Here is a 12096-nt window from a genome sequence, read left to right as displayed (position 1 = left end):
GCTCATTATGCATTTTGTCTTGGCTGTGTTTCTGTGGCCATAAAGTGTTGCTGTGGTTTCGACCTATAGCTTTTAATGAGCTACTGTTCCATATATGTATGTGAGAATGTGTGTGCGTTTTGTCGGCCAGGTGCAAACAAGGCACAGACACCGAGGTGGGGATATGAATAATATGGCACCCATTCGAAAGGGAGGGGGAGTGGTTGAAAAAGAAAAATTAAAAGAACTGGGGGAGCTCTGGTTAATGGATAATCTCCCGGTTGTGCTCCAAAACAATTTACCACGAAAACAAACGATCTGCAAGGCTTTTCCAAATGAAGTGCGAACGATCGCGGGTCGCCATGTGCGCTCAGGCCTCCTGTATCTGCTGAGCCGAGCAGCAGCGGCCTCGGGAAGCGCACTCACTTCTGCTTGACCCCTTCAGAAATCAATTTGCCCTGAATTAAAAAAAAGAAAGGTGGAGGGGCTCCGGCCTCTCATGGGGAGAAGGCAGGTCAGGGCGTGATGCGATGCGTGGAGAAGGAGGAGAAACAAATGGCCGGTATATAAGCGGCACGTATCGAAGGGAAGGAGGAGAGGGAGGAGGTGGAGGAGGAGGGGGACAGAAATCGATGGTCATGCAGGATCAGCGGAATGGCCAAGCTGCGGCCGCGGAGGGTTCAACCAGGGGACAGGTTTTTCTGACCGATGAGGTCCACTGGCTCTGAAGCCAGAGGCTGACCTCCACGCCACACCAGTCCTACCCCCACTCCTGGTGGAGACAAATGACCTATGTGGTCGTTCAAGTTGGAGGACTTGTTGGAGAAACTGCAAGTTTCCCAGCCAGCACCCCCCTGCAGAATGAGGAGCTGTGTAGTTTTAAATAAACAAATCTGACATCCGGTGACTTTTGGATCTACTTTTTCCATTAGTTCAGCAGTTTATTGTAGTTATGGAGGCTTACTTATTAATATGATTATTTATTTAATCTTTATTTATTGTATTTGTGTTTTTACTCCAAAGTCCTCACACATTCTCAGGATGGCTTTGAGGACAGTCAACTGAAGTAAGCAAATAACTGCAACGTGTACACAAATATGTGGTTAAAGATGCTCTGTGGTGTTTTGAATAGTTTAGTGGTCAATGTTAGTGTGTGATCACTTCCGCCTGTTGTTTCTGTTTTGTATTCTACTGAGGACCAACATGAGCGTGACCTAATACACACAAGGCACTGGCTTCTTCTTCAGACAGCTTTGCACACCTAAGTCTGCTCTTTGCTGTACAGTCTTGTGCATCATGTTGTGCCACAGGATGCAGAGCAGCAGTAATAAGGGAGGGGCAAACCAACGCTCTGAGTCTATAGCTTTAGTCCTACCTGATTTATGCACAAATCCATTGCAGTAGTTTGCAAAGTTTCTCAGCCTGAAACCTTGAATGGGGCAAATCTAATTTCTGCCTTCATGCAGGTTCATTAAAAACACGCTTGTTAAATTAAAACCCCTGCTGCTCTGCTGCTGCATAAAAGCCCACTGAGCTGTTAGTTAGTGAAGGCACACACTGATCTCAAGTCTGCCTCTTGCCCCTGTATGTCCTTTCGAGCTGTAATTTTTATCTTCTGCAACTTTATGACTCGTCCTGACGCCTCTCCCCAGCCGACGGTAGAGTTTGTGTGTAGTCTCAGTGGGATTAGCAGTTGAACAAGTGTGGCGTGAAAGTGTGGAGCGGTCTGTGGGTCTGTCCAGCAGGCAGGCAGATGTGAGGCAGCTCCCACTCCGGCCCGGAGTTTACAGAGAAGATGCTTTCGGCTTTACAGTTTGCTGTCAGTGTGGCGACAGTGGATTTACACAGGAAGCTGCTTGGCTTCACACAAACATACACACACACACACACACACACACACACACACACACACACACACACACACACACACACACACACACACACACACACACACACACAGGTGAGGGGATGCACATAAACATGCACTATAATGTTCACATAAGTCTCAGATAACAGAGACACTTCCCAAGAAAAGTTACAACAACCCCCCCCCCCCCCCCCCCCCTCTCTCTCTCTCTGGTCTGGGAGTCTTGCGGTGGTTTGCTAATTGCCAGACAAATCGCCCGCGTGTTTTTTCTCCCTCTCTCTCTCATTCTTTCTCTCCTCGCGCTTGTTGCAGCCGCTTTGGCCGAGAAATTTATTATTTTGGAGAGCGCGAGGAGCCGAGGAGGTCACGGTGCAGGCGCGCGAGCTGCAGGAGGAGGTCGTCACCAGAGATATATGGCTGCCAGGCTTTTTACAACTGCAACTGTGTGTGTGTGTGTGTGTGTGTGTGTGTGTGTGTGTGTGTGTGTGTGTGTGTGTGTGTGTGTGTGTGTGTGTGTGTGTATGTGTGTGTGTTTGTGTGTGTGTGTGTCTGTGATCCATTTAAAAGGAGACGTGTATTAAGTATTAGAGAGAGAGAGCCAAATAATGGTTACCAAACGGCCACACTCGCATACACAACGTGTTGTTGTAAGCCACTAGGCAGTTGTGGTACAATGCTGTGTCTGCGGGTCTGTGTAGTTTCCTACAATATTTTAAATAATAACTTATACATAAGATCTGGTTTAGATATGATCGAGCACGGAAGACTTTGAAGAACCAAACCGCAAATAACTTGATGAAGAAAAGACGGCACAGGATCTTGAGCCCAATCATGAATCACTTTCTATCAGTTGTATTTGCTGCTTTCATTTTAATAATTTAAATAAAGACAACGCATACTTTTACGATTATTATTTCCACTTCTCTGTTTTACGTCAAATCATCACAACCTCACGACAAAGATTGCTTCATATTGAAATCACCACGAAGTCTTATAACAGATTGAATATTAGTCATTTCATTGCAATTACTCATGAATAATATAAATCAGTCCATGAGTCTTTTTCTGAGTCTCTCTCGTCGCGGGGTGAAGCCTCTGTTTGCAGCGCGGTGTCGGTGCATGCTGCTGCGCACAGCCAGTGAATGGAGACAAGCGGTGCCACATACAGTGGGATGATCCTGCTCCTTGTTTGTTACAGCAGCGCTCATATCCGTTAGATGTGAGTGATAAATACGCGTCTGCGGCCTTTGTGACTAATGGCGGGGCACTAGGCCCTTGAACGCGTATTGATACCACAGTATTAAACAAACCCCGCCGCCCCCCACCTTTTACTTATCAATATCCCCATGACAAAGTCGCGCAGGCTCCATAATAACATCCTGTAGACAGCAGAGGGGATTTGGCAGATTCAGCCTCTCTGATCCGAAGTTTATTGTGAGTGATTTTGGTGAAGGCCTCGGCATGAAATATTTTAAATATCACAACAGTCGCTAGCAGACAATTAGTTTTGCAGCATGGCTTTTTTTTAAATCTCCAGTGATAATTTATATTCATTATTAGCCTTCAACAAATAAAAAATGAATAATGCACAAAACAGGAAATGCAAGATTCTCTTCAGATAGTGAGGAAACGTTCTACTCATTAGTTACGCAGATTTCCTCATAAGTAGGACTCTGGGCTCTTTGTTTATATTGCTGTTACAAATGCAAAAATGTGGTGCGAAGTATTTATTTTAGGATGCTGCATAAAAAAACACCACACGTCATTTCATTGTACAGTTTATATCAGCAGTAAACCAGAAGTGCTCATCCATTAGTGTTATGACAAAAGCATTTGGTCAAACTGTGTGAGAACACATGTTCATAATGTGAATCACAGCACATCAGTCAGCCCAGAGAGCAGCGTGGAAACGTAAAACTGTAATAAACACGCAGAGTGTAATGGATGAGTACTGTAACCCAGCGGGCTCTCCCTCAGCCTTTATAAGGCCAACAATGCTCAGGCTGTTTTTACTGGGCTCAGAAGTCACATATGACAGGATCAATGATGGGACGTGTGTGACAGCCGCTCACACTCACTGCAGCCTATTAAACTGCGCTCTGTCTCCCACTCCAAGTACAGGCAGGCGGCGTCCACACAATATCTATTATGGATCCAGGCTTTTTTTCATATAATAATGAATCAGCAGCTGCTCCGCGCGCCCATGCTCACATGTGCATTTAAGGGAAAAAATAGTTCGATCACGCAAATGTTACTGCGTATTGTTTTGGATTGGTCCTTAACATTTACTTGTGAGGAGTAGGGGGTGTTTGTGATGCAACCCCATATCGAAGGAAAGCCCCCACGTCTCGCAGAAAATAATATATTATATATATAGAGAGAGAGAGAGAGATTTATTTTTCTTTTGTTGAAAAAACGGTTGTGCGCGTGCTGCCGTCTCAAGCAGATTTACGATCCAAGGGACGAGTCGAGATGTTCTGGGTGAATCCATCTCTGTCTCTGCTCTACTCACATCTGTCAATAACTTTAACAACAGCAACCATAATAATAAAAATAATGATAATAATAATAAGGAGAATAATACCGTTTTATGATGTAATAAGTAACCATTTAATCACGCCTTGGACACTTTAATTTTACGGCCATGCTACATCTTAACAAAGAGACATTTTCCGTTTCTCTCCTTTTATTGAAAGGCCAGTTAATCATTAACGAGGAGGAAGAATTTACCTTGTCTTAATCCATCATGGACCACGAGACCCCCAAGATTGCACACAGCTCCCACATCACTTCAACTGGCCCATGCACTGGCACGTTAGTGTTATTCTGCACCAAGCTGATAAAAGTAAGAATAATAATAATGATAATAACCATCAATTAACACATAACACACAGTGTCACGTGTGGAATATCAGTAGATACTCAGTTTTTAAAATATATAAACATGTCACAAAGACATTCCTTTCTGTTCTCAGACATAACAATGGCGGTGGTCGACTATCACAAATCACAATTGTTATTATCATAATTTTTATTATTATTATAATCATTATTGTTATTATTATTATTATGTTTATTATTATAGTTGTAGTATAATCATTGTTGAGACATAGATAAACGCCTCTGTGCGTCTTTCTGGATGATTTTATATCTATGCCAAGTTTACGTTGCTGCTTGGTATTGCTGTTGTCGGCCCGTTCCCAGGTCTCTGCTGCGACTTGTCGTAGCTGCTGTTTCACACCGTGATTGCCATAATTTATGGCCGTCATTACGCGCGCCATCATCACCACCGCGAATGTTTGATTTCAATCTTGTTGTGGGTAAAATCTCGGGGACCCGCCTCTGTGTTTCCTTCTATGCAACTTTAAACCACTCAGCCTGTGAGATTGTGTTTTTTTTAGTGCACGTGAAAAAATAAGTCAGCTTGCCACTAAACTGGCTACTTACACTGCCTCCCTATTGATTTGTACATTTATTTAATTTTGCTTTGTCATGTAAGGAATTGTATCCCTACTCCAAGCTGCATCTGTGAACTGAACCAGCTCCTCTGGCCCAGTTGTTTCAAAGTGGCCGTGTGGTTTATAAAAAGGGAGTGGGTTTGGTCTTAATGCGCAGAGGAGCTCGGGTATTTTCAGCTCCTACACCTGAAGGCAGGTGCCGTTGTTAGGGTTTTTTTTTTTTAAACCCCCTTCTCGCACTGCATTGTTTCATTGTTTGACCTTGAAGTGTTCCTTGTCGGCCGCTCAGGAGCTCGGTGAGCCCCGGCACAGACATCCAGCGCCGGCACTTGATTCTCCAGCTCCATTGTTCTGCAGCTCCAGCTTCTGAACCTTCTATTGTTGCTGCCCCGCGCGGCCTCGCGACGGGTGGTTCTGTCTCTCCGGTGTTTCCCTGTCGGTCTACACTAACACAAACACACATACACACACACAGTCTCTCTCTTTTATTCTTTGTGCCTCTTTAATATCTTTCTATCTGTGTCACTCTCGCCATCTCTTTTTGGAACAGCTTTGTTCTCCTGTGCTACCTGTCTGCCACCTCTCTCCTCTATAAAGACTCATCCTGTTTAGATGGATATCACAGCAGATATCCCACCAGGGTTTAAAAAATATATATATATTAATGAAAAAATTTAGTCCAGTTCAAATATAATTTCTTGATCCCTGTGATCAAACAGATGTTGGTAAAGAGCCCGATTAGGTGTGTTTCAATTTCGACGCGGAACATGAATTATAATTGTCAAAAGAATCCGCCGTGATTCATTTCCACTGACACAGTTTTGCTCTGGAGTGCGCGACGCGGCTGTTAAATATTTAGTTAAGCTCCGGGACGCACCGAACATGATTCCGAGCGGGAGGAATCAACTCCTCTGCGATAATCGAACATTTCCTACTTTGCTGGAAACGGATCCGTTGAAATATAAGACGGGACAGTGTCAGGAATCCCCCCCCCCCCCCCCCCCCTCCACCAGCTCCTCTCTCAAGCCGAGTAACGGCGAGCTGAGGCAGAGGTGACAGTGAGGAATAACGAAGAAAGAGTCTGAGGCGGGCAGTCATTTTTTAAAGAAAGGGGGAACCGAGTTGGTGACAATCATCTTTTATCGCTCACCCTCTCTATTACAGACCTACCCTGGTTTACTTTACGCACATTACGCACGTGGCTCCCAGGGAGGAAGCTGAAAGGTGAACACAGGTTCTTTCTTAATATTTATTGTTTTATCGTCCTTTCCTTTTATTTTTGAAACTCAAACAGAGCCCCTGCATCACGCAGCCCTCCCACTCCCACGAAGTAAGAGGCGCACAGATACCCCCCCCCCCCTCCCCACCACCACCACCAGCACCCCCACCAGCATCCTCACCCCGAATCCCCCGCCCCGACCGACACGTCACGTGGTTCATCAATTATTAATGCCGAGGTTAAAGAATAGATATGTATTCGTCAGGAATATAACGGTGAGGCAAGGTGCTCCTCCGGGGTGTGTGTTGGTAAGTGTGTGTGTGTGTGTGTGTGTGCCTGTGTGTCTGACGTGGAAATCTCAACTGTCTTTTCAAAGAAAAAAAAAAGAATACAAGCCCCCCTATAGCAGCGGAGAGGGGGGGAGAGAGAGAGTGAGGGAGAAGAGGAGTCACTGAGAAACGCCAACAGAGAGAGAGAGAGAGAGAGGAAGAGAGAGAGAGAGAGAGGGGGAAGAGAAAAGAGAGAAGGAGGCTGCAATAAAACAAATTTGGACGGGCGCGCGTCTTGCGGGTCGCTGTGGACACCGTGAGTACTGCGGAAGGAAGGAAGGAAGGAAGGAAGGGGACCGCACGGGGGGAAACAGCCACGCGTCTTCCTCCTCATCTTCGCCAGCCGCGATCCCCCCTTCACTGACTCATAGGCTATTTTAACATCGTGGTAAATATGCAGCCCCCCAAAAAACTACCCATCTTCCGCCGTGTTTTCTCATCGTGCATGTTGCTGTTTAGTGTTGTTTACACATGACCCCCCACCCATCATCATCATCACCAGCCATTGTTTATAGGTTGAAGCGGTGTAAAGCAGAGGGAGAGAGGAGAGGAGGGAGGGAGGGAGAGAGGGAAGAGAGAGAGAGAGATGGAGGAATGCAATGTTAGCCGATGGCTGTTTATAGTTTAAGAAGCACTTGGATATTCTTCTCCATCTTTCTCCCATCACCTCCTGTCTGCCTCCACATCTCTCTCTATCTGGCTCTGTCTATCCCTCACCCTCCCCCCTCGCGCTCTCCCTCTCTCTCCTCTTCTTCCTCTTCTTCTTTCCCCCCAGCTAGCTACTTCTCTTGATTTATAGTGAGGCAGGGTGTCAGCGTGCGGCCGTGGCTGCCATTGTGTGTTTGTGAGGGAGTGCTGTTGTTTATGGTGGTGCCCGCGATAAATCATGCTTCCCCGTGCTGTGGGGAGACGGTGGGGAGAGAGGAAAATGACGGTCGATGGAGCGATGATGCACCGGAACTAGGAAGCAGGAGGAGAAGGAGGAAGAGAACTCTGCTGCACAGACTCCTCTCCCGGCTCTACTCCTCTTTCAGCTCCGGTTATGTTTCCATCGCCTCTCCGCCTCTCTCCCTCCATTCCCTCACACACTCTCCCATCTACACTTGATTATTACTCGGGGTGGGTTTCCTTATTTCCCCTCCCTCGGTGTGACAGTAGCTGGCTGTAGCTGCGGGTCTTGAATTACTGCGGCGACCAATTAACGGGAGATTTGTTTAAATTTGGCACTCCGGGCGCGCCTCGGCCGCCGTGAAATCTCATAAAGCAGGGACCCGCCGTCAGGAAAATCTCATCTATCTAGCCAGGAGGTGTGAGTGAGTCCAAGTAGCTCAGCCAAGGGAGCTGCAGCCTGCAGAGCTAAACGATGCCGGTTCGACTCCACGACTTTCACAATGAGCAATATGAGCTCATGCAGGCCCCGTTTGTTTTTTAAGCTTTGTGCATTGGCAGAATACATTCCAAGCAATGGCTGTGGAATTCATTATTTATTCGTGTCACCAAAACTACCAGCTGACTGTTGCTTACCACACACAAAAAAAACGTTTTTCTGCTACGAAATGATTCATCTGCTGCTGCTAATTTTAGAAGCGAGCAGGCTTGTTTATATGGGATCCATTTAAGTTCATGGAAGAAACCAGGCTGCACACTTCAGCTCGGCTTCATTTTTTATACCTCCTCGTTTTTCCCCAATGTGTTTTCTTTGAATGTTTGCTGGATCTGAGCTGGGCGCCATTATTCATGTCAGCACTCAAGTGTCTCTGCTTTTGCTCAAATCCTTCACCGTGAATGAGAGCTTCTTCTTCTTCTTCTCTTTTAATGTGGCGAGACGCAGAGATTAGCCGCCTGCTCCTCGATATTTATAACCACGAATGTACATTTAGTTGCATTCTGTAAATGTACAATTCTCCTGCTATGTGAAATCCAATGCAGTAACTCACTCAGGGAAATGTTGTGAATTTGGTTGAGGTTTAGCTTTTTTTTTTAAATGTTGTCTTTACCATTGCCAGTAGCAGTGGGGTGGTGGAGGTGACTGGTGGATGGTGCATTGGGGTAAACGTAATTTCATCCGCTAACCTAATAACGCACTATAATGGTAGATGACTCGTTTTTGTGTGTGTAAAGCCTGGTGGTAATATAAGCAAAATGCAGGACAGTGGCCAGTGAACGCATCAAGAAATAGTTTTATTTTATAGGCTACATACGAAACACAAACATTGAAATACATGTTGCATTAATAACAACATCAATAATAATAATTAAAATAATAATAATAATAATAATAATAATAATAAAATACACTTGGCTGTATCTTGTGCAGATGGATGGATGTGCATCGGGAAACTCTATACAATTAAATTTCCAAGGCTGGGCTCTTGCACTCCTCCCCCCTCTCTCCCCCATCTCTCTCCCCATTCGGCCATCACTAGCAGTGTAAACCTTAGTGTAACCAAATTAGAGCGTCTCCGCGGCTTCTCATCCCATAATAATGTCAGAAGCAGCAAGAGGGGAGCGCTTTTCGAAATGCGTATTCCTCTCTGTCCGCTGCCGTGTCAGGAGCAATATCCCGCCTCATTTCTGTGGACAGAAAGAGACGGGGAGAGAGAGAAGGGGGAGGGGGGGGGGGGGGGTGACAAGATTTCCTTCCTTCCCCTTTTTTCATATATATTTATATAATTCGCCGCATATCTCCACCTCATATCTGATGTGGGTGTCATGGAAGCGTCGTGCGCGCATTTGCAGAAGCCACGCGGTGCCGCCATGCTGCCGCGGTGAAGGCAAGTAGGTGAGCGTGGAGAAAAGTTTCAGAGGGAAGCACGTCGGTAAATGAATCAAACCGCAAGTTCCCAACATCAGGGGAGAGGACTGCACGCCAGCAGAGGCAGCAGCCGGTTTATCTTATCTTATCCCGGGCATGTGTCCACGGTTAAGTGTGTTTTGTCTGGCGAGATATAGTCCCACATCAAACCGCGGCAGAAATAGTTCAAATGTTTGAAACGGTGGTGAGAAATGATATCACTGCGTCGTCTGACATCCATTATAGCTGCTATCCGAGCTGCAGGAGAGAGATCTGAGCCCCTGTGAGGCCTCACTGCAGCCACAGCTCTCTCGGCTTCTCCTAACACGGTTCAATCCCTCTGCCTGAGCTGCGGCACCAGAAGCCTCACCATAGAACACGGTCGTTACATGTGAAAAACACAGATAGCCTGAAAGACTTGAACGCACCACGAGACTGAAATTAATGTTTACACCGAAAAACTCTCTGAAGGCATTGTCAGCCCGTTGTGACGTCAGTGGTATAAATGAGGCAGCTGAAAACGTTGCAGTTTTGTTTGTGTGTGTCGCTACAGGCTGTTACACCTTTATTGTTGGACTGAAGCATTTTGCTGAACAGGAGCAGAATCATCTAAGCGACTGGTTTCCACCTTCCGGTGGAGGCTATTAAAGGAATAATGGCGCCTTTTACTCCAATCTGTATTAAAACCCTCGTGAATTTAACTGCTCTTTGGTTTAAAATGGAGCGCCTTGCGCAGTTAAAACCAGCGAGTGAGTCTTTGGCTCAGATTTATTGTTGTTTGAAATCTTATTTTAAATCTTGGTGCAGCAGGAGCATTCATCTGCAGCCCTGCGGTCTATCTCTTTACTTTTGGGGCGGAAACCCTTAACAAGATCAAGTAGCTACACATTGAAACAGCACAAATCTGTTTGTATACACTGGGAATGAAACATCCTTTTATTGCATGTGGTCAAAGACAAGGTCGGAGCAGACCCACGCGTCTGGAAGAGACAAATGTTCACACAAAGCGTGTCTTCCCACTCACGGCTTCGGCAGCCATGTTGTCTCGCTCACTCAAAAATTAGGACAAAATACTAAGATATTTAAGAAAAACAAATATATAATACTAACTGTAACTTAACCTTTAAATTATATCGATTTATCAAATAAAATGTAATTCATAATATGTAATTCTACATTATGCTATAATTATATCAAAATGAAAGCAAAGCTTAATTGAAAGAAATATACGTTGGCTATATTTTTTATGTATGTTTTAGTATTTTTACCTTGACCACATTAATTTCCTGCAAATACGATGTAAGAAGGACAGAAGCGTTATTACAAATTAATAGAAATGACATAAGCGAAAATAGCGCCACAGGAAATGAGTTCGATATCCATAAAAGTGGCGCTCTTCGCTCCGATCCGCCTTGAGCTATTCCCATAAAAACGCTGCAGAGTTAACTTGTCATTTTAGGTTCGCACATATAATTGTCGCTTGAAGACGCACCCGGTGTCTTCTCCACGGGAGCACTGGAAAGAAACATTCTCCGTGTCTTTTAAGGAAAGGAGCAGTGATTCTTTGAAAGCAGTCCGACATAAATCAGAGAACCGCTGGGCCTCATAAATCTACAGCCGCTGGACGTTAACAAGCTGAAGATTTAAGTGTGAGCAAAGTAATGTTAACAGCACGAGTTAACATGGGCTTAAATCAACCACTCAAAAGGGGATGTTTTAGAAAAACAAATGATTATTATTATCAATAATAATAATATACAATTTTGTAGCATTTAAATATTTTACTTACATTAGCGTTATTATTATTATTATTATCATTATTATTGTTGTTATTATTATTATTATTATTAGTTTTGAATATGGAATCTATAGCATGGATAGCTTTGATCTCTTACAGGCTGTAGATATCCCGGCTTGTGCCCCACGCACCAGACACTTCCTCGCCTCGCGCGGTGACGATCATCCGTTTGGGAATAAATCTGGAAGACTCCTCGTGCTAATTTATAATCGTCAGTGTTTCAAGGCGCGTAACAATTTAGCGGCTGAAACCGTCTCCTGTATACTGCCCCCCCACCCACCCAGCCTCCTCCAACCGGCCGCGGAGCTGCAGCATGCGCCGGAGCGATAAGAAAGAGAGCGAGGGAGAAAGAGGGAGAGACCGAGCTGCTGAGCCGGACATGTTTCCACGAGGACGGGACCAGGCCCGGGCGTCCTCCCGCTCCCATTCTGTTCTTTTATCAACCCGGGGACACACGGAAAATAACGTGCAAATAACGAGCGCTTCGGTATAATTGAACTTCTATCTTTCTCTTTCCTCCTCCTGTTCCTCGCTTTATCTCCAAAGCTCTCAGTGTGTGTGTGTGGCGGTGAAGGCATGTATGCATGTGTGGGCTGATAACACTAATACACACACAGAGGCAGAAAGACAGGAGAGAGAGAGAGAGAGAGAG

The 12096-nt window shown here is 45.3% G+C and overlaps 1 protein-coding gene across 10 annotated transcripts in view; it reads left to right on the top strand.

Moving 5' to 3' along the window:
* The window catches only part of hoxb3a (homeobox B3a), a 66694-nt gene that overhangs the window by 24663 nt on the left and 29935 nt on the right, over window positions 1-12096 (top strand). The gene's annotated exons all lie outside the window — the stretch shown is intronic.

This window comes from Pleuronectes platessa, chromosome 16, assembly GCF_947347685.1.
Source record: "Pleuronectes platessa chromosome 16, fPlePla1.1, whole genome shotgun sequence".
Lineage (NCBI taxonomy): Eukaryota > Metazoa > Chordata > Actinopteri > Pleuronectiformes > Pleuronectidae > Pleuronectes > Pleuronectes platessa.
This window is presented reverse-complemented; position numbering and strand designations above follow the sequence as displayed.